We start from the raw sequence: 21,281 nt of genomic DNA, 5'->3' as shown, positions 1-21,281 counted from the left end.
CACAGAAATATATTCTGCCCTACAGGAAAATAGAAGGGGAAAGGGATAAGAGAAAGGGGAAGAGAAAGAAGAGAGGGCAGACTAGAGGAAGGGGTATTCAGAATGCATGCCATCTTAGGGTGGGGGGGAGGGGCAAGATGGGGAGAAAATTTGGAACTCAAAATCTTGTGGAAGTAAATGTTGAAAACTAAAACTAAAACTAAAATAAAAATAAATAAATTTTTAAAAATTTTATTTAGTAGTTTATTTTCCCTCATTTACATGTAAAACAATTTTTAACATTCTATTTTGGAACTTTGTTTTTCAAGTTCTCTCTCTTCCTTTCTTCCCACCCCAACCCCCTCATTGAGAAGGCAAGCATTTTGATGTGGGTTATACATATGCAGTCATGCTATATCCATAATACTCATGTTTTGAAAGAAAATATGAATTGAAAAAAACCTCAAGAAAAATAAAGACAAAAAAGTATACTTCGGTCTGTAAAAAAAAAAGGAAAGTAAAAAAAGAAAAGAAAGGAAAAACGTCCAAAGAATTCATCTACAGCCAGAACTCCAAGCAAACATGTTCTAAATAAGGTAAAGAAGAATTATAACATTTTTAAACTGTGCCTCTGTTTAGTAACTTCTGCTTCTAAAGGAACCATGTGTATGAGCAAGTTTACCTTAATTATGGCACACTTGGTTAGAGAGGTATGGGGAAGGGAGCGTCTAAATTTTCAGTTTCAAAAATCTTGCATTTTACATTTAGAGAATCTGACTGAGCCAGAATTTTCATGTGCTTGCTCAGTGTTCTAAAGAAAGGCATCAATCCTTAAAGAAACTGGGAATTAACTTGGACACTAAAGCTCAGTTAATGAATTTTGATTATTCTTCAAAGTTGATATTAGCTGAAGTTTAGTGCTTATCTATTAAGTGAACAACTCAAATGACAACTCATAGCAGTTTTCTTTAAATGTACAAGTACGTTTATTAATGGGTTTTTGTTTGTAATTTGTCTTTTTTCTCTTCTTTAAATTCCTTTAATTATTGAAGATATCCTTCAGTGATGCAGCAGAAGCTGTGCAGCAAGAGAAAGATACAGAGAGGATGAAGGAAACAGGTCTAGTAGAAAGGTTGGCTTCTACCCAGAAAAGAATGGAAAGAGAGTAGAAGGAAGTGTCCAGATTCACAAAAATAGCATCCAGAAGAAGAGACTCTTCTGCTGATTGCTTTGACCTCTAGTCTTACTGCTTGAGCAATGGGAGAGAAAACCTCCCTCCTGTCTTCGCCCCCTCATTTAGGGCAAGAGATCAGTCAGGGATGCAATTGCTGGGAGATCAGTTGGAGTATCGGAGCATCCTGCCAACCTCCATTAGCTCATGTTTACACAGCCAGAAGTGTCAGGGGCAGGACCTGAATACAGTTCTTCTCAATTCCAACGTCAAACATCTAACCACTGCATCATGCTGCCTCCCAAGACTGGTGCCCTTAGGGCTGTTCATTTGATTGCCTGCAAGTTCATCACTGTATTCTCCTGTCTAGCTGATAACATGGCGAAGGGTAGCCACTTGTGACTGCATGTTGACTACAACTCGGGCTCCTTGGAAGAATCTCCTATTGAGTGACTGCATGCTCATGAACAATCTCCAGAGTCTAACATGTTAAGAGAACTGGAAGAATCAGCTGAATCGGGAGTTGAGACCGAGTTAGCTTGGCTTCCATGGGCTGACATGCTAGTAGCATAAATACTGGCTTCCTTTCGAAATTTACCTATGTCCTGCTCATACCAGATTCACTTATTTCCAAACCAGTTTGACACCTGTTAAACACTGTGATGCCACATTTCTTCACTAACTCCTCTTTGGCTTCTTCACTGGGTTAAGGGTTGCTGACAGAGGAATAGAAACATTCCTTCAGGATTTCTGTGGCTTGCTTGTTGAAGTTCCACCTAGCATCCAAAATCCATGAGTGCAGGATCATGATGGCTTCATATGTGCTCTGCTTGGGCTGCACCTGAATGGAGCTGAATTTGCAGGGGAGGATACTATTCTTTCAATCTCCTTTGGTGAGATGGCCCTGGTTTGGCTCTGCTCATAAAGCAGGTTCACCATATGTGTGCCTAACTTGTTAGCATGCCGTTCATATTCAGTTTTGTGCAGTAGATCTGTCAGATTTATAAGACTTTGCCTCTGTAGTCAGAATGCTCAACTGAGCTGTCTGAGCCTGCTGCCTGATGCTGTTGCTACAGATCCTCCACCTTTCTCAGGTCTTGCTACCTGCTCTGCCAACAGCATGTTATTTGATAGCATAAGCTGGGGGGCTGCTGGCTCCTCTTCCTGAGCTCCTCAGATACTTAACACTGTTTTTTCTTTGATTTCTCACAACACATTAAACAAGGCAGGCTTCATTCTGTGGCAGTTTAATGAGTGTATCCTGGCCTTTTGCCTTGTCCAAACTCTGGTTCTGTGATGGTGATACTTGCAGTAAAATGTTCCATTTTTCCCTCCCTCCCCCTCCCCCTTGGGCCCTCCAGCCCTATATTATAAGTGTTGAGACAGGTCAGTGTGTCCTGCCACCCCCACCCCAACATGCCTGCCCATGGCATCAATGCTTATAAAGACAGGGAATTAACCCGGATACTAAAGCTCAGCTGGTGAATTTTGATTATTCTTCTTCAAAGTTGGTATTAGCTGAAGTTTGGTGTTGCTATATTAAAGTGAACAATTCAAACGGCAACTCATAGTTGCTAAAAAAAATTAGTTGTTGGTACCATGGTATTATTTTTTCATTAAATTTTATGGTAATGATCCCTATTTTTTTAATCAATGATCCTTGTTTTTAAAGTCTATGTGTACATGAAAATAGTACTTTTGAGGAAAAAAAAGCTGTGCAATAATCATATAATCTCTTTTAGAAGGAACCCTAAGAAGTGAGTTACCACAGAAAATATTTTATTTGGAAAAACAGAAGGGGCTTATTTTCCCCTTTAAACTGTTCTTCCTGTAATATGGCCCTTTTCTACCTGAAGACACATCAAAGACTATTCCGCCTAGGGTGATTACCTAAATGACAGAAGTTACAAAACAGGATTAATAATTTAAGTAGATAGGGGCAGCTAGGTGGCGCAGTGGATAGAGCACCAGCCCTGAAGTCAGGAGGACCTGAGTTCAAATCCGGCCTCAGACCCAACACTTGACACTCACTAGCTGTGTGACCTTGGGCAAGTCACTTAACCCCAATTGCCTAAAAGCCAAAAAATAATAATAATTTAAGTAGATATCATTTGAGGTTCCCATATCTCTTTCCTAAAAAAATTTATTTTATTTTTAATTTATGGAATTAAAACAAGCAATTCCATCACATAGTATAATAAAAAAAGATGATTGCACATGAAACTGCAAATCTATTATGTACAACTTGCTATCCCTCTTAAATATATAATAAAGTTATCACGTAAATTTCTTTTTCCTCCCTTTTTTTCTCCCCACTCCTTGCCGTGCCCTAAAGATGGCTACCATTAGACACATATAGGTATGTGTGTGTACACATATACACATATATGTATGTGTGTATGCACATAAAATTATTCTATACATACTTCTATTTATTAGTTCTTTCTCTGGATACAGATTTTAAGATTCTAATCTCACTGCCTTATATTAAAGATGAAGAAACTGAGTACCAGAGAGGATAAGAGACTTGCCCAAAGGTCATACAACTAATTCACTTTAAACCTTTGAACATTCAGTTTCATCAGTGAATGCCAGACATACATAGACAGCAGAAAGGAATGTTACAAACAGGAAGTAGTCCATCTTCTTTTCTTATTCTAGTTCTTCATAGCTCTTCCAGTGCTGGGAACAAAATACACCCCCCTCAAATGCTTGTTGAAAGAAGGGAATATTGCATACCTTTATGAGATCTTTATCTGGAGATGCATTGTGTGAAATAGCTTCTTGAACAGATAAGACTACGTTATTCAAAATTACAGTTAGGGAACAAAACACAGACTTGAGACGCTTTTAAGTACCAAATTTATAGCTGAAAAAAAACCCAAACCAACCAGAAAATAGCTAGCCCTACATTGTATATATAACAGGATGTGACATAACAGGAAATGTCCATAAATTGGGACTTGAGTTCAGAATCCCGGCTCTATCATTAACTTGTTCTGTCACCTCAAACAAATTATTCAAACTCCCTGGGCTTCATTACCTCATCTATAAACATGAAGGAAGTGGATTAGGTCAGTTTTCCCCAATTTCTCTGTGCTAAGGAAGTCCTCTGTTTCTCAACTAAAGCTTCATAACAGGGATGGAAAAGGGTTGAGGATGGAGGGGTTTAGGCAGTGTGCTAATGAGAAGCAACTGAACTTGGAGTCCAAAGACCGGACTCTTAAGTTCTGTCTCTGACCCAAAATAACTGTTACCCTGAGTTTAGCCACCTTTTCAGGCTATTACATGAAAATAGAAGTAATATGGATACCATCTATTTAACAGATGTGAGGAAAGTGCTTTGTGAGCCTTAAAACATTAAGGAATTGTTATTGTATTGTTATCATTAACAATGTGAGTATATATTGAAAGTCTTATAATCCAACCAGCAGATTTAAAGGGAATATTGACAGGCACATCTCATTTAGCAAAGTGATGAATATGGGGTGTGTACCAGTAGTTGCTGACATTGAGGTCATAAGATTGAGAGCTCAAAGGGAGTTTAGATACTTCATATGCCCGCATTGATGGTATTATTGCCATAAAAAAAGCAGTCAAGAGACCCACCATTTATGTGCTTTCTCATGTCTATATATACAATAACAACAATGTTATTTGAAGAATAATTGTGAAGAAGTTATTCTGAATATTATAAATAATCAAATCATCTACAAATAACAAATATTACCCAAGATCATACAAGTAACAAAAATGAGAAGCAGAATTTGAACTCAGGTCCTCTGACTTCGGAGACAATGCTCTTTCCATTGTACTTCTACCTTATCACAACTATCATGTGTAATGGGGGAAGGGGACACACAAAAATTGATATTAAATATGTGTTCTTATAGTAGAATAGGCTGAAAACTCCTGCATAGAGCTCTCATGAGAGCCCACTATATTTATTTTTTCTTGATTATAAAAAAGTATTTGACTTTTTAAGAAAAAAATGCAGCCTAAGAGGTTTTTCTCTAGCAAAGTACCTTTCATGCACATACCAAGGTCATAAAAGATTCTTTGACTGAAGCAAACAAGAATAGAATATCAGTCAGTGACCTTTTGTTATCAAGGAGGCACAAGCAGGAAGAAACATGCACCCAAGGTGTTGGCCACCATGGGGGAGGAACACCAACAAAGAGTCCAAATGAAAGAGGAATTCCCTCTAGAGGGTGATGCCCTCCAGATGCCTCTGGTTCTGGCTGATATTGTACTAATCACATCAAGCCCCAGAATACTGCAAGGTGTCCTCAGCTAGATTTAAGACAACTCAAGAGATTTGTCTCATCATTCATAAAGGGAAACCCAAATGGATGAAGACTACCTAATGTCCACACTATGACATCAAGCTGGATGGGCAACACATTGGCTGATGTATTCCACCAATACACACAACCTGTAAAATTACAGCAGATGGACAATGAGCTAGGTCCAGAATTGAATAGGAAGAAGAAAGTAGGCTGGAGTACACTCAATCAATTGCATAGCACTTCCTACCATCCTAAGCTAGTTTTCCTGCCACAAAAACCTATATTTTTAATAGTAACATTCTTCTTCTTCTTCTTCTTCTTCTTCTTCGTCTTCTTCTTTTCTTCTTCTTCTTCTTCTTCTTCTTCTTCTTCTTCTTCTTCTTCTTCTTCTTCTTCTTCTTCTTCTTCGCTTTTTGGTGACTTGTCCACAGTCACACAGCTAGTAAGTGTCAAGTGTCTGAGGCTGAATTTGAACTCAGGTCCTCCTGACTCCAAGGCTGGAGTTCTATTCACTGCACCACCTAGCTGCCCCAATAGTAACATTCTTTGGGTGATGGCGTGTGGTTTGTTAGACTACCACTCTCTCCAAGGAATCAAAAGCGTGGGTGTCACAAAGAGCAGTAGAGAAAGATTTCACAGGCACATGTAGGCTATAACACATTAATAATAACATGTAAATAAGAAGTAGTATAAAAGACCCAGAAAATATATGATCATGAAAATAAGTTACATGGTCATATAACAAAAGATCTAGCCAAAACCCAGAGTTAACTAGCAATTGTGGGGGATGGGAGAGAGAAAGTAAGGAAACTGTGTTGAATAAGTGTTTCTATGAAACTACCTGTGTCCACAATAAACCTAGAAATAATCATTTCCACAAGAAGACCTGGGGAAGAAATCTACTTGACCTTGTTTCCCTGTTTTGATAAGGACCCTAGAGTACCATTGCATAGAGGAAGTGGGAAGGAGAGTCCTGAGGCTGTTTCTGCTTTTCCTTATATCTCCAGGGCTTAGCACACTGCTTGGAACATAAGTGCTTATAAAATATTTCTTGATTTATTGATGCTAAGGAGGGATTGGGTGGGGCCAATGAAGGACAAGCTCACCCCTGGTACAGAAAGGCCTCTGGATCCTACATCTGACTACACAGCAGTTGGGGTGAAGAGTTCAGAAATCTCCAAGAAGGTACAGTCCGAAGGGGGGGGTATTGCCACTTCTGCCCCCTAAAAAGCACTCAATTCCTTGTGGGAAGTAAGCGGTACAGAAGTGGGTAAATATGGCAGTGGTCATATCCCTCAACCACAGGATCCTAGAATGTCCTTACAATGTAGTGATGTGGCCAGTGGAAGAGGAGCTCATTGGAGACTGCTTAATTCTAGTGTGTTCCTTCTGTCATTATATCCACTTTTATCCTGTATATAATTTGTTTGTCTGTAGTTGTTTGTATATCATCTCCCCCATTGGATTGTGAGATCCTGGAGAGCAGAGACTGTCTTTTCCCTTTCTTTGTATCCCTGGTTCTTAGCACTGTGTCTGGCATGCAGCTGGTGCTTAATAAATGTTTAGTGACTGTCAGTGGAACAAATGAAGGTCCAGGGATGAAGCAGTTGTACTATAGATGCAGGGGTCTGTGGCATGGAAGAATTACCAGAAGGAGAGTGAACCAGTGCCAGGATGCAGGGTGCCTTGGCCATGCCCCTAGTCACTCTGGTAGATCTGCCACAGAAGGTTCCAATATATTGGATCAATCCTCTAAGGTAGATTTATGGGAGGAGATGGACAAAAATTACAGAGGATGGAAAAGCATAGGGTGGAAGAGGGGGACATTGCTAGCCACCCTCTACCTTCTTCCTCAGATCTCCCTAGAGTACTTACCTGTATCTCTTCTCACATTTCATCTTACATCACACTTTCTTGTGTATCTGGTAGCACAGTGCTCAATATATACTAGGCACTTAAATCTTTTATTGAATTAAATCTTACCGAATTTTACATCTCCTTATTAGATTTTAACCTCCTTGAGTGTGGGAAATATATCCTTTTTTTTTTCACACTGGCATTTCTAGTACCTAACAATGTTTATAGTAGGGATTTAATATGTGTTCATTAAATTCCAAGGAAGGTTAATTATTTCCAAAGATAAGATAAGATAAAAGGCCCAAAAGGTCGAAGGCCGAAAAGGTCTTAGAATTTCATATTGAAAATAACTATTACATATTAAAAGACACAACTGTGTGTTTATTGTTCAGTAACAAACAGCAGAATCCACCCCTAGCAGATAGTTTGCTATGGCCAAATTTTGGGCCAAATTTCAGCCTTGGTCAATATTATTAAGCTATACCACCAATATTTCTTCCTTCCCTCCTTTAAAAGTTGATGATGATTTATCATCAGTAGAATTCTATTCACTCATTTTTTCTGGAGCCAGCTAGAGAAGCAGCAAACTCCCCACCATGAAATAGATATTCCTTTAGGATTTAACATCGATGAGAATTACTGAATCTTATTAATTCCTTTCAGTACAGGCCAAATCCCATTATAGCAAACATCATTACAAAAAAAAAGTCTGTCTATAAGTTCTTCAGCTACATAAGAAATCATTTAGTCATGGGTAAGATGTGTAATGCCCAAGAAATGAATAGTCAACAGTATACACATCCTTTATACGCCAAGAGTTCTCATAGTTTTTGAAGTCCCGTCTCTCTGTAGGGGCAATAGTGGGAGATATGCTGAGAATCAGAACTCATTTTCCCATCATCATCATCATCATCATCAGAGTTAACGTTTCTTTAGCAATTTAAACTTCAAAAAGTGCTTTAACTCACTTGATCCTGACAATGATCCTGTGAGGCAGATGCCATTATTATCCCTATTTAACAGATAAGGAAAGTGAGGCACAGTGGGATTAAGTAACTTGCCCAAATACACACAGCTAGTGTATGAGGCAAAATTCAAACTCAGTTCTTCCTGATTCTGGGTCCTGTGCTCTATCCACTGTACCACCTAGGTAACATAAACAGTGGCTGGATTTCCAGGTTAATCCACAAAAGATTATTATTAATAAAGCAGCTGAAGTCCTATACTTTTTTGGTTTTAAAAGTCCAAACTCATGATTTCATTGGTTTAGGAAATTCCCTCCCTCTACCAATGCAGATGTGGAATTGTCCTGCAATTCGTACTGTATAATTTTCACCACTGCATAATCATTGCACCCTTGTTTTTTTGTTTGTTTTTCCCCAGTCCAAAAATTGGCTTACAACTTTTTGTCACGTAATTGTATAATTCTGTTTGGCACACTGCTTAAAAAGTAAACAGAGCGGCAATGTATCCACCAGTGGTTTATGGGTACGCATCTATCTCTAATGCATTGGGAGCCCTGAGCCTAAAACTCTCGACACAGGTGCATTGTCAGTATGTTTCCAAAAGCCAATTTACACGGTTTGTTAGAGCACTGCAGTACTAACGGTATTGTCACCCCAGTGAAGAGCCCTAGACACAAGGGAAATGGGCAGGGGAAGTAAGTCACTATGGTAAAACTTATGTCTCCCCAATTTTAACATATATTCATGAGTATTCTGTGCATCCTAATCTTGCACCAAAGACAGTTTAGTAATAAATGATTTTTAAGTAATACTAGCACAAATAAAAAAAAAAACTTTACATAATGGTCATATCCCACTTTTTTGCAAAATAATTTGGCATAAAATCTTCAACAATTATGTGGTGTAATACAGGAATCCTAGAGAGTTGCCTGAGGACATTGAGAGGTTAAATAATTTGTCCAGGGTCACACAGCTAATATGTCTGAGGCAGGAACTGAACCCAGGTCTTCCTATCACAAAGTCCTGCTTTCTCTTCACTAGATCAGGCTATGTCTCTTTCAGATTTCAAATAACACAGAATTTTTTTTTTAATTCTAAGCATCTTCATTTTCAATAGTATTATTCACTGTTTTTACTGCCCTCTTAATTATGAATCTATATTATTTCAGCCAAATCACAAGATAAAAAGATAAAAGATAAACCTACCCATCACTTATCTCACATTCAATGGAAAAATGTGCTCCAAGTCACAATTTATTTATGCCCTCTAAGTTGCTCATCAGCTCCCATGGGTTTATCAGTTTGTGCAGATGACTCCCAGATCTATATACCCACTCCCAGTCTCTCTCCTAAATTCCAGTCCCACATTACCACTTACCTACTAGACATTTCAGATTGGCTGTTCCAGGGATATCTCAAAGTTCATATCCAAAATAGACCCCATTATCTTTCCCCCAAAACTAAGGCCCCTTGTGAACATCACTACTTCTGTCAAGGCCATGGCCTGACTCCAAACCACCTTTTCCTATACCTCACACATTATTCCCCTTTCCATACGCTATGGCCTAGAGAAAGTGGCCTTTTTGCTGTAACTCAGTGGCAATAGTTGATCTCTTGCCTTTTTGCCTCTGCACTGGTTATTCTACATGCTGTTTCACAAGGTGATCTCATCAGCCCCATGGTTTCAATTATTGGCTCTATGCAGAGGACTCCAAGATCTATTTGTTCTGCTCTGGTTTATCTCCAGACCTCCAGCCTCACATCTTCAGCTGCCTATTTGATATCTCAACATGGCTGTTCTATGGACTTAACTCAACACAACCAAAACTGAATTCATTATGTGTGTCCCCCCCCCCCCCCGTTCCCCACCCTCCCCCTCCCCCTTCCCTTCTAATTTTCCTATCATGGTGGAGGCCCCATCATTCAGTCACCCAGGCTTGCAACCTGGTTGTCATCCTTGAGTTTGAACTCTCACATGCATTCCTTACCCAATTAATTGCTAAGTTCAGTTGTTTCTACTTTCGTGACATCCCTCATATACATATACCTTCTTTTCTCCTCTGACACTGTAAGTATCCTGATATAGGCCTGGACTATCATAATGGTCTGATGGTTGGTCTCCATACCTCAAGTCTCTCCCTATTCTAGTCCATCCATTCAGCTGTCAAATTGATCTTCCTAAAGTATAGGTCTGACTATGTCACCCTCCTATTCAGTACACTCTAGTGCAGAGGTTTCCAAGCTGATTTGGCCTACCACCACCTTTAAAAAAAAATTACTCGGTGTCCTCCTGGAAATCTACTTTCCTTAACCCTTTTTCTTAATTTGCATCATTTCAAAAAATACGTAAAAATTTTTTTAATGATGCATTTTAAATTTAATAATTTATTATAAATTTGTGGGTTTTTTCCTGCCTTGAAATTTTGATGACTCAATGTTGTATCATGCAACCATATAGTATCATGCACATATTCCTCAGGATGCATGTTGGACTTCCTGACTATGTGAGACAAGCTTGCCTGCCAACACTTGCTTGTTAAGACCTGTCAGTGGACTTGACGACTAATCTGTTATAACTTGCATTTTGTGTGTTTATTTGGAAAATAATGTAATCACTATGACTTTAACTCTTATACAACAGATGAAACATGTAGGAATTCAAAATTTTTTTCTCTTCTTTCCTTATGCTTCCAATGCCCCCTTATTTTTATTCAAAGCCCCCCCAGTTGCACCCGAGGCTACTAATGCCTCCCCCAATCATTCTAGTGCCCCCAAGGGGGTGGTATTGCCCACTTTGGGAACCTATGCTAGTGGCTCTCCCTATTACCTCTAGGTTTAAATATAAAATTCCCTATTTGGCTTTTAAAGCTGTTTATAATCTGCCCACTTCCTAGCTTTCCAGCCTTCTACTTTACTCCCCTCCAGGTACTCTACCCACCTACTCTCTTTGTTCTTCCTCAAATAAAACTGTCCATTTTCTTACTTTGTGCTTTCTTACTGACAATCCACCATGCCTGTAATTCTCTCTCCTCTCACTTTCACCTCCTTTCACTAGCTTCCTTCAAGTTTCAGTTAAAATCCCACCTTCTGCAAGAAGCTTCTCCTGATCCCCCTTAATGCTAGTGCCTACACTTGTTAACAAGTCTTGACTTGCTAACTTGTGAAATTCCTATATCTGATACACTCAGGACATCTTGACCAAACTTACTGCAGATGAAATGAAAATCCTTTACAAAGGAAAAGCCAAAGAGAAGAAGAAATAAGGGCAAAAAAACTTTCAAAACTTGCAAAAACCATAAAACTCTCTCTCAAAAATCACCTTTCCAAGACTTATATGAACTAATGCTGAGTGAAATGAGCAGAACCAGAAGAACATTGTACATAGCAACAACCACATTGTGCAATGGCTAAGTTTGATAGGTGTAGCTCTTCTCAGAAATGCAAGGATCTAAGACAACTGCAAAAGATTCATGATGGAAAATGCTATCCACATCCATAAAAAGAACTTTGGAGTCTGAATGCAGATGAAAGCATACTATTTGTTCTCCCTTCTTTTGTTGTTTTGTTTTGTTTCTTCTTTTTTGTGGTTCATCCCATTAGTTTTAATTCTTCTTTACATGTGAAAATATGTTTAATATGAATGCATGACTACAGCCTTTATCAGACTGTATGCAATCTTGGGGAGGGGGGAGGAGAGGAAGGGAGAGAAAATTTAAAATTCAAAATCTTATGGAAGTGAATGTTGAAAACTAAAAATAAATAAATAACTTTAAAATCACCTTTCTAGAGAAGATTCTGAGAAGACGGTGGAATAGGTCAGAAAACTTTAAGCTCTCCAAATTTCCTCCATGCAAAAAGACAGAACATTGCCTCAGAAGAAATGTACAGCAGTGGAAATAAAAGTTAGGGTTAAGTGGTTGCTTTAAGACAAGTGGAGAAGATCCCAGAAAAGCCCTGACCTTCTGGGGCAGAGGTTCAGTCTGAGTGAAGTACAAACACCTCCAGTCCAATCCCGTGGAATCAACAAACAAGTCCTGGGGGCAGCTGGGGCTGAAAGACAGGCTCAGGCTTTCAAACTTTCATCTCACCAACACTGTGGGGGTCTGAAGTCTGAGTAGGTGAAAATTGAAGTGCCTTCCACTATGGAGGGACACCAAGCGCAGATGGGCTGACTAGACCTTCTAGGGCTGGAAATGCAGGGAGAAGGAGCTAACACACACCTAGTGAGTGTAGTAGCAGAGGGGTGGGGACCCCACTGGATGTGGACATTTGCAAAAGAGCAGTGGCCCTGGTTTCAGTTCCTAGGAAGAGAGGACAACTGTAGTTTGGAGCCATAGGAGGGACCACAGGGAGTAAGATCATTTGCAGGAGTGTGTGATGGCCGTGGGAGGGGTGTCTAGCAGTGGCTTAGGAGTGGGGAGGAGAGCTCAAGGTTGAATCCTGGAACAGACTTCAGAAAATAACAGTAAAAAGGACCTGAAGCTTGGGGCATTATTCCCCATGACTCGGGACTAGAATCTGATAATACCAATAGCTTCTAAAAACAAAACAAAAAATAAAATAAAATAAAATAAAATAAAATAAAATAAAATAAAATAAAATAAAATAAAATAAAATAAAATAAAATAAGATAAAATAAAATAAAATAAAAATGAGCAAGCAAAAGAAAAAGAACCCAACCATAGATAGTTACTATGGGGGAAGAGATCTGGGTTCATATTCAGAGCAAGATAATGGAGCTAAAAAAGCCACTCTTTTTTCAATAAGAAATGTCAAATGGTCCCAAGCACAAAAAAAGTTCTTGGAAGAACTTTAAAAGAACTTTAAAAATCAAATAAGAGAGATCAAAGAAAAATTAGGAAAAAAAATAAGAGCAATCTAAGAAAATCAATAAAATTATGATAAGAAAGTCAATCAACTTGTAACAGAGAATCAAAAATTTAAGGAAGAAAATAATTCCTTGAAAACTAGAATTGGGTAAAGGGAACCTAATGACATTCTAAGACACCAAGAAACAATAAAACAAAATCAAAAGCATGAAAAAATAGAAGAGAATGTGAAACATCTCATCAGAAAAACAACTGATCTAGAGAACAGATCAAGGAGAAATAATATAAGAATAGTTGGACTACCTGAAAGTTACAATAAAAAAAATCTTAATATAATATTATGATAAATTATCAAGGAAAATTGCCCTGAAGTTCTAGAATAAAAAGGCAAAGCAGAAAGAAAAAAAAAATCCACTTATAACCACCTAAAAGAGATCCCAGGAGGGGAACTTATAGGAATATCATAGCCAAGTTTCAAAGCTCCCAGATTAAGGAGAAAATATTGGAAGGAACAAGAAAAAAAAACAATTTAAATATTGTAGAGCTACATTAAGGATTACACAAGACTTAGTATCTACTACATTGAGGGACTGTAGGTGTTGGAATACTATAAATTGTAGAGCAAAAAAGCTGGGGTTATGACCAAGGGTAACATACCCAGAAAAGTTAAGTATAATCCTGAATGGGAAAAAATGGATATTTAATGAACTGAAAGACTTTCAGGTATTTGTGACAAAAATAGAAGAACTTAAGGGAAAATTTGACATATAACATCCAGGAGAAATATGGGGTAAACATTAAGGACAACATTAAAGTAAACATAAGGGACTCAATGAGGTCAAATTGTTTACTTCTTATATATGAAAATATTATCAGTTCTTTTATGACTCATTTTTATTTGGGCAGTTTGAAGGAAAGGCTTGGGCTGAGCTGAGTATGATGGATTTAAAAAAAAATTAAACTGGGTAGGGAGAGATAAAAAAGAATAATTAGCTCAGACAAATGAGGCATAAAAGGAAAAACTAATGTAGAAGAAGCTAGTAGGGGGAGAGATATTGTTGTTAAAACTTTACTCTCATCAGGAATGGGTTAAAGAGGGAACAACATATATATCTAGAAGGGTAGAAAAGTCTTCTAAATTCAGAAAGAAATAAGACAGCAAGGGGATGGGATGGGGAGAGGATAGGGGAGAATCTCTTGAAGAGGTGGGTAGGTTAAGGAATCTGGTAAAAGTAAAGCAGAGGAGGGATAGGAATAGGGTGAGAAGGAGAGTGAGGAAAAATAGGAAGAAGGAAAACATACAAGAAGTACTTATAGCTTAGAGGGTGAATGGAATGAACAAACTCTAAATAGAAACTGACAGCAGATCAAAAATTTGAATTTAACAATATTTCAGGAAATGCTATAAAAATGAAAGATACATACAAACACAAAATAAAGGTCAGAAGTAGAATTTATTATGTAAAAAAAGCAGGAGTAGTAATCATGATCTCAGACAAAGTCAAAGCTAAAAAAGATTTAATCAAATGAGAAAATGAAACTACACTGTGTTAGCCATATTATCCAATATTGTTTTAGATCATTTAAAAGAACTACACAGTATAAAATACCTGAGAGTATACATGCCAAAACAGACACAACTATATGAACATAAACAGAAAACAGTTTTTGTACAAGTAAGATCAGATCTAAATAACTGACATAATATTTATTGTTCATGGGTAGGTAAAGCCAATATAATTTTTAAAATGACAGTTTTACCCAACTAATCTATTTGTGTAATGTCATCCCAATTAAATTACTAAAAAATTATCTTCTTGAATTAGAAAAAATAATAACAAAGATCATTTGAAAGAACAAAAGGTCAGGAACTTCAAAGAAACAGGAGGAAAAAAAGATGTAAAGGAAGCAGATTCAGGAGCATCCAATTTTAAACTATATTATAAGGTAAGAGCATTGTTGAAGTGTAAAATGGATAATTTTTTGTTATTTTAAAATTTTCTGTACAAATAAGACCTGTGCCGGCAAGAACAGAAAGAATGCAGAAAACTGAGGGAAAAAACTTTCACAGACAATCTCTCAGATAAAAAAATATTGGGTTGTAATATTGCTGTGGTGTAGGAAATGATGAGCTGGATGATTGAAGAAAACATGGAAAGACTTAGACTTATGAAGGAAGATGCTATCCACCTTCAGAGAAATAGATGACAAGTGGAAATAACCTTAGTACAGTCTTCCACATATGTGTATGAGTGTATACGTGGGTATGCTTATAGATATCTATGTATATGTATATCTGTATATGTATGTATATGTGTGTATATAGCTATGAATATCTTCAATTATTTGTAGCCTTCTTTAGGGGCAGGAGGGAGAGGGAAAAACAAAGTAAAAAGTGCACAGCACAGAACAAAAGAAAACCTATAAGGAAGCAAAGAAAAGCTAAACAGCTTTGAAAATAATGTGTAGTATTTATTATGTAGGTTTTCTTGAAAGGGAAATTTGTTGTTTCATACTGAATACTCTCAAGTTCTGCTGTGTACATGGCAATGCTTTTTTTTCTTTTCTTGTTTTGCATTTAAGTTTAAAACAAATTTTAAAATTTACCAAAAAGAAAAAAAATCACCTTTCTAATAAAAACTATGTGAACAGAGTCTGGAAAATGTTCATTTACCATTTACCATAAAACTACTTTTAACCTTGAAATGAGAAAAAAAACCCACTACTTTAATATTTAAGAGGAACTAAAACTTCCAAGGATGGCTCATTTGGAATATTTCTTTAAAATCTATTAAGAATAACTAAAATGGCCACATGAGCTTGATTTTGCCATTTGCCTGAAATGAAACAAGTGGCATAAATCCTTATTTAGGGAGACAGTCTGAAACTGCTTGGGCAATTAACACCAGTCTTTTAAAAAACATTCATCTCCTTTATTTCTTTAAACAACCCGATTTTATGCACAGCTCAAAAAAATACAAGGGAAGGGAGAAAAGGTAGGGACATTAAGTTGCTGGTCAGAAATTGCAGCCACTCACAAGATTTGCTCTTAAGAAAAAGTGTTTTGCTGATTTATTTTAACATACCATGGGCTTTTTTAAATCAAAAGTTATTTCTAATCACTTAAGTGTATTCCCTAACATGCTGATAAGATCACTCACTTTTTCAAAGAAAAAATAGCAGCTGTGTTGAGCTTTATCCAAACACTAGCAGGGTGTATGTGGGATTGAAGGTTACTCCTTGGCATTTCCCTCTTTTGACATACGATGCCAAACGCTAACTGAGTGTATCAGAGTTTCACATGAGCAACAGTTAGGAGATAAATAAAGAAGCAAACAAGAATACCATGAAGGCCAACTCTGTAAGGAAGAATGTGCCAGAAAGAGAGCAGCTGTGCTAGCAGAGAGAGTACACCTGGGGTGTAAACAGTAAGACTAGGTAGAATCAGATAATTTCCACCTGAACACTTCCATCAAGCTAGGATTACTTTGGTGTGAGGGCTCCCTCCACTGACACAGATCTCAAGGCTCCTATGACTTTTAATGTCTTCAAGACGAGCTGAAAACAAAATTATGATCCTGCAGCCTGCCCATCTAGTGATGAGACTCTCTGAATTTGGCTGGTCAGGTTCACATAAAGTTTGACTCTGAGCCTTTCCTGCTTGGTAGGACCTGGAAGTCCTTGTGATTCACTGGAACAACCTTAGTACTCAGGGTAACCTGAAACCCACACGAAGCATCAGAGGAGGCATTAGCGGAGGACCTCTCTCTACTACAACATACCTTCAAAAGCGTGAGGGGGAAGGGACTAGCTTAAAACCAACACTTAGTTCCAGGTAAGAAAACATAATTTCTTTTTTCTTGCTTTTCTTCCCTTTTTTGCTTCTGAGTTGGTTGCCAGTTTTAACAGTCTCGGGCAAAGTGACCGCCAATGGTACAATAAATTAAACTATTCTGAGAAGTAGATTTTGAAGCCATCGAGGGAGAAACTGGGTTGGACAAGCTTTTCTATGGGAAAATCTGTGTCTGTATAAGTAACTGGAAACACACATTTCCACAGTTGGGTGCAGGGGGCGCTTTATTTATCAAATCTCAGACTCCTGCGCCTAGCAATGTGTCTGGCTGATGGGAGAGGGTCAGGAGAAGAAAGAAAGGTTAGAGAAAACACATTCATCTCCTAAACAAGTTCCATCAGCTAACCCCTTTCAAAGTGCTTCTCCATTTCAGCTGTAAAATAGGTTTTAAGCAGAAAAAGTGCACTCAGAAAAGAGGCCTGAAAGTGAGTCTCAGGTTGTACAGGGCATCAGACAAAAGGCCGGGCTATTGGGATTACGCTACCCTACGAGCGCTCAGAAAGCCCAGTACCCCAACACTACTCTCGGCTGCGGCTACAAACTCCGACTTTCACTTTTTCCCAAGAAAGCAAAAACCCACTCCTTCCTCCCATCCCCCCAGGCAGTGAGAGGAAGGAAGACCATTACCTGGGGCAAACGCGTTGGCTTCATGGGCGCAGGATGCGTCCGAACCTCTTTCCAACAGCGCAGCGCCTGAGAACCCACTACCGTGCACACCTCATGGAAAGGGTGCTTGCTGGTGGTGCTGCTGCCGCTGCTGCCGCTGCCTGCTTCCTGCTTCCAAAGCTATCCTTTCCCCGGTCCTCTGTGCCTCAAACAGGGAACCCCTCCTACGAGACTCACTAAAGCAGAATGGGCAACCTCCTCCAGCACTCCACCTCCTCCTCTTCTTCCTCCTCCTCCTCCTCCTCCTCCCCCTTGCCTCTCCCACCTCTGAGACCAAAAGGAGGAGCCAAGAGCCAGAGGCAAGATCTGGGATGAGGGCGCCCTCTGGGTACCGCTAGAGTAAAGATAGTTCTCTCATTCTTTCCTAAACTCTCCTCTCAACCCAGATGGGAAATTTCTCAACCACCCAAGTACATCCGCTGTCTCTCTTAGTCATGGCCTCAAGTTCTTCTTCCTCCTCTTTCTTCTTTTTTCAGTTTCCTTTATCCCTCCTATAAGAGCCACCTCAATGCACGAGAGAAATTGGAATATTTAACTTTTTTTTTAAACAATTGGTTTCATGTTTCCCCAACCAACGGGAGAAACCAAAATTCAGACCAATTTTTATTCTCTCCTCTTCTTAGGACAGTGATAGTTAGTGGCAACTGATCAAAGAATAGAAGAATCAACACGGATAACTAAAAATGAAGCATTTCTATGAAGCCCAGGCAACAGGTGTTCTAAATACCCTTTATTAAATAGGCTAAGGTCAAACATTCTATGCGATCTCCCAGATTTCATAGCAAAAAGTGGAAAGCTTCATTCTCCTGACCATAAACTGAAGATAAGTTTTACAGCTTAAAAAAAAACATATCAATGAGCGATCTTCTATACATTGTAATCTTTTAGATGACTATATATTTTTCCCTTTACAAATGGAGATTTCATTCATCATATCTGGGCATTTAAAAACAACTTCTTTTCCTTATTAGGTTAGGAAAGAAAATAATGTTTTCACTTGAAGTTTGACTACTGTAACTATATTAATGTGCAACAATCCCATTAAAATATTAGAAATTAGGTGGCCCAACAGATAGATTGTTGGACTTGCAGTCACAAAGATATGAGTTTGAGTATTGCCTAAGAGATTTACTAGCTTTGTGACCCCAGGCAAGTCACTTAGCATCACTAAGCCTTACCTCCTTTTTCTGTAAAATGAGGATAATAATAGCATCTCTCTCACCAGAGCTGTTATTAAGATTCAAATGGGAAATGAGATAGCATATGTCAAAGGTGGGGAATGTTTAGCCTTGGCCTCTGGGCTATAAGTGGCTCTCTAGGTCCTCAAGTGTGGGCACTTTGACTGAACCCAAACTTCACATGAAGTTGAGGACCTAGAGGGCCACATGTGGCCTGGAGGCTGAAGGTTCACCACTCCTGCATATATAAAGTGTTTTGCAAGCCTTAAAGAGCTGTATAAATTCTAGCTGTTATTAAATCAGAAAAGCCTCATAGTGTTAAGAATGCAAGTGAATTTTTTTAAAAAGCAAGAGATAAAAATGTAGTGTTGTTTTTTAATCTGTGGATTTGTCTCATCATTAAAACAGAAACCATATAACCCAAAACACCCTGAAGATAAATGAAGGATATGCTATTGAGGCTAAGTTAAATAACTATTTACAATAATATTACTCAATCAGCACCTGGCTATGCAAATTCTTCTTTTTGAGGTATTCTTAGTTCAAGGACAGTTTTTATTTTTACCTCCTTCTTCTATCACCCAGTATAGCCTTAAGCTGAATAGACTTAGATATGATCAACTGATTATAATTTATTATGTAAAATGATTGAGGGTAAAACTATCATAAAATATCAGTCTATTTGTTGAGGTATCTTTGCAAGTTTTCTGCAGAAATTGTCTTAAATCCCAGCTCTGTCACTTATTAGCCATGTGATTGTGGACAAAGTTCTGAACTTCCATTTCCCCCTCTATAAAATGGGGGTAAGTTATGCCATTGGTTCTCTTCACGAATGAAAGACCATCACCAGCTACAACAACAATGACAAAATGGGGGTAAGAATACTTGGTAAAGTGTTAGTTATATAAATGAAAAAAATTATTTCCACTGGGAAAGAAACATATTGGAGGTGCATGATTCTGCTAATTAAAATGTATTGGATATAGAAGGTAACTCACGCTCATGATGAGAGACAAACTTTCAGTGTTCTCTGGGAGTTCAAACTAGAGCCAAAATTATAGTGGAGGGACTGGGATTTTGACCCAGGGAATTGAATTTTAGAGAGAGGTGTTTCTTCCCCAAATGGTCAGAGATCCTTTCAGTTGATCAGTAGGTCAAAACTATTTTCATAATGATACTAAGATTTTAATTTCTAATATAGCAAATATTAATGGGCAGAACCCAAATAAATAAAAGTTATTTGGGATCCTCAATAATTTTTAAGAGTGTAAAGAGGTCTTGAAGCCAAAAAGTTTGAAAACTTTAGGGGGAGCTAGGTGGCGCAGTGGATAGAGCACCAGCCCTGAAGTCAGGAGGACCTGAGTTCAAATGGGGTCTCAGACCAAACACTTTACACTTACTAGCTGTGTGACCTTGGGCAAGCCACTTAACCCCAATTGCCTGGGGAAAAAAAGCATTCTACAAAAAGTTTGAAAACCATTGTGCTAATCCCATATCACAACATCCCAACATACACACATTTGAAGCACACCTGCCAGGCTTCCTTGGGCCCTGGGCGTCTAACAGCCAAGGAGGAAGGACAACTTTCCTGTTGCCTCAACCCAATTCACTTTCCCTCCTTTCTTCTCTGGGAATGAGGGAGCAAAAAGGTTGGTATCTCAGATCAGTGGCTGAGCTTTGGGGATGTAGGTCCAACCCTCTAGAAGATAAGGCCACTCATCCCTTAACACAATCACATATGACTAGGGCAGACTGTACAAATCAGGGGCTCCCAAGAACGTCACCTGTGGCACAATGGAGGTTGAAAGCGAGTGCACGCTAGCTGAGGCAGGATATTTGACAAGAATATTATGAGGGACTAAAACTAGATAAAAAGAATCCTCTAGTCATAGTATATCTGAATTTCAGCCAGTCATTTGAAGAAGTCCCTTAAAATATACTTGTAGCCAAAATGGAGACATGGGGAGTGGATAATATGATACAGTTAGGTAGAAATTTAGTACTGTTCTCAAAGATTATTAATTAACAGATATGTCAATCTGGAAAGTGTTGAGTAAAATGCCACAGAGTTCTGACCTTGACCCTGTTATTATCAACTTCTTTATCAGTGACTTGACTGGAGGTACCTGTGTTACGCTTATCAAATTTGCAATTGAAAGGAAGCTAGAAAGTCTTCTAGATTCCCAAAGTGGGCAACACCACCCCCTGGAGGGTGCTGGAACAATCCAGGGGGGCAGTAGTAGCCTTGAGTGCAATTTGGGGGTGTTGAATAAAAATAAGGGGGCAGTGGAAGCATAAGGAAAGAAGAGAAGAAAATTTTGAAAAACTGTTCTTGTATGTTTCATCTGTTGTGTATCAGAGTTAAAGCTGTAGTGATTATATTATTTTCCAAATAAACACACAAAATGCAAGTTATAACCAATCACTGGTCAAGTTCACTGATAGGACTTAACTAGCAAGCATTGGCAGGTGAGGGTGTCTCTAATTGTTGGGA

The 21,281-nt window shown here is 38.4% G+C and overlaps 1 protein-coding gene and 1 pseudogene across 2 annotated transcripts in view; both read right to left on the bottom strand.

The window, feature by feature from the left end:
* Positions 1-21,281, bottom strand: part of GCNT1 (glucosaminyl (N-acetyl) transferase 1) — a 52,319-nt gene that overhangs the window by 16,449 nt on the left and 14,589 nt on the right. The window contains exon 1 of one of the 2 annotated variants that reach the window (XM_020995529.2): positions 17,571-17,834. The exons of the other annotated variant lie outside the window; for it this stretch is intronic. The gene's annotated coding sequence lies outside the window, so the exon portion shown is untranslated. Of the gene's footprint in view, positions 1-17,570; positions 17,835-21,281 lie in introns of those variants that run through there. 2 annotated transcript variants of the gene reach the window in all.
* LOC110214490 (pre-B-cell leukemia transcription factor 1 pseudogene) lies at positions 1,256-17,594 on the bottom strand (annotated as a pseudogene).

The sequence above is a fragment of the Phascolarctos cinereus genome, unplaced genomic scaffold (genome assembly GCF_003287225.1).
Source record: "Phascolarctos cinereus isolate Bilbo 61053 unplaced genomic scaffold, phaCin_HiC Scaffold_4;HRSCAF=312, whole genome shotgun sequence".
Taxonomy (NCBI): Eukaryota; Metazoa; Chordata; class Mammalia; order Diprotodontia; family Phascolarctidae; genus Phascolarctos; species Phascolarctos cinereus.
The sequence above is the reverse complement of the archived record's forward strand: the minus strand, read 5'-3'. Positions and strand labels throughout refer to the sequence as shown.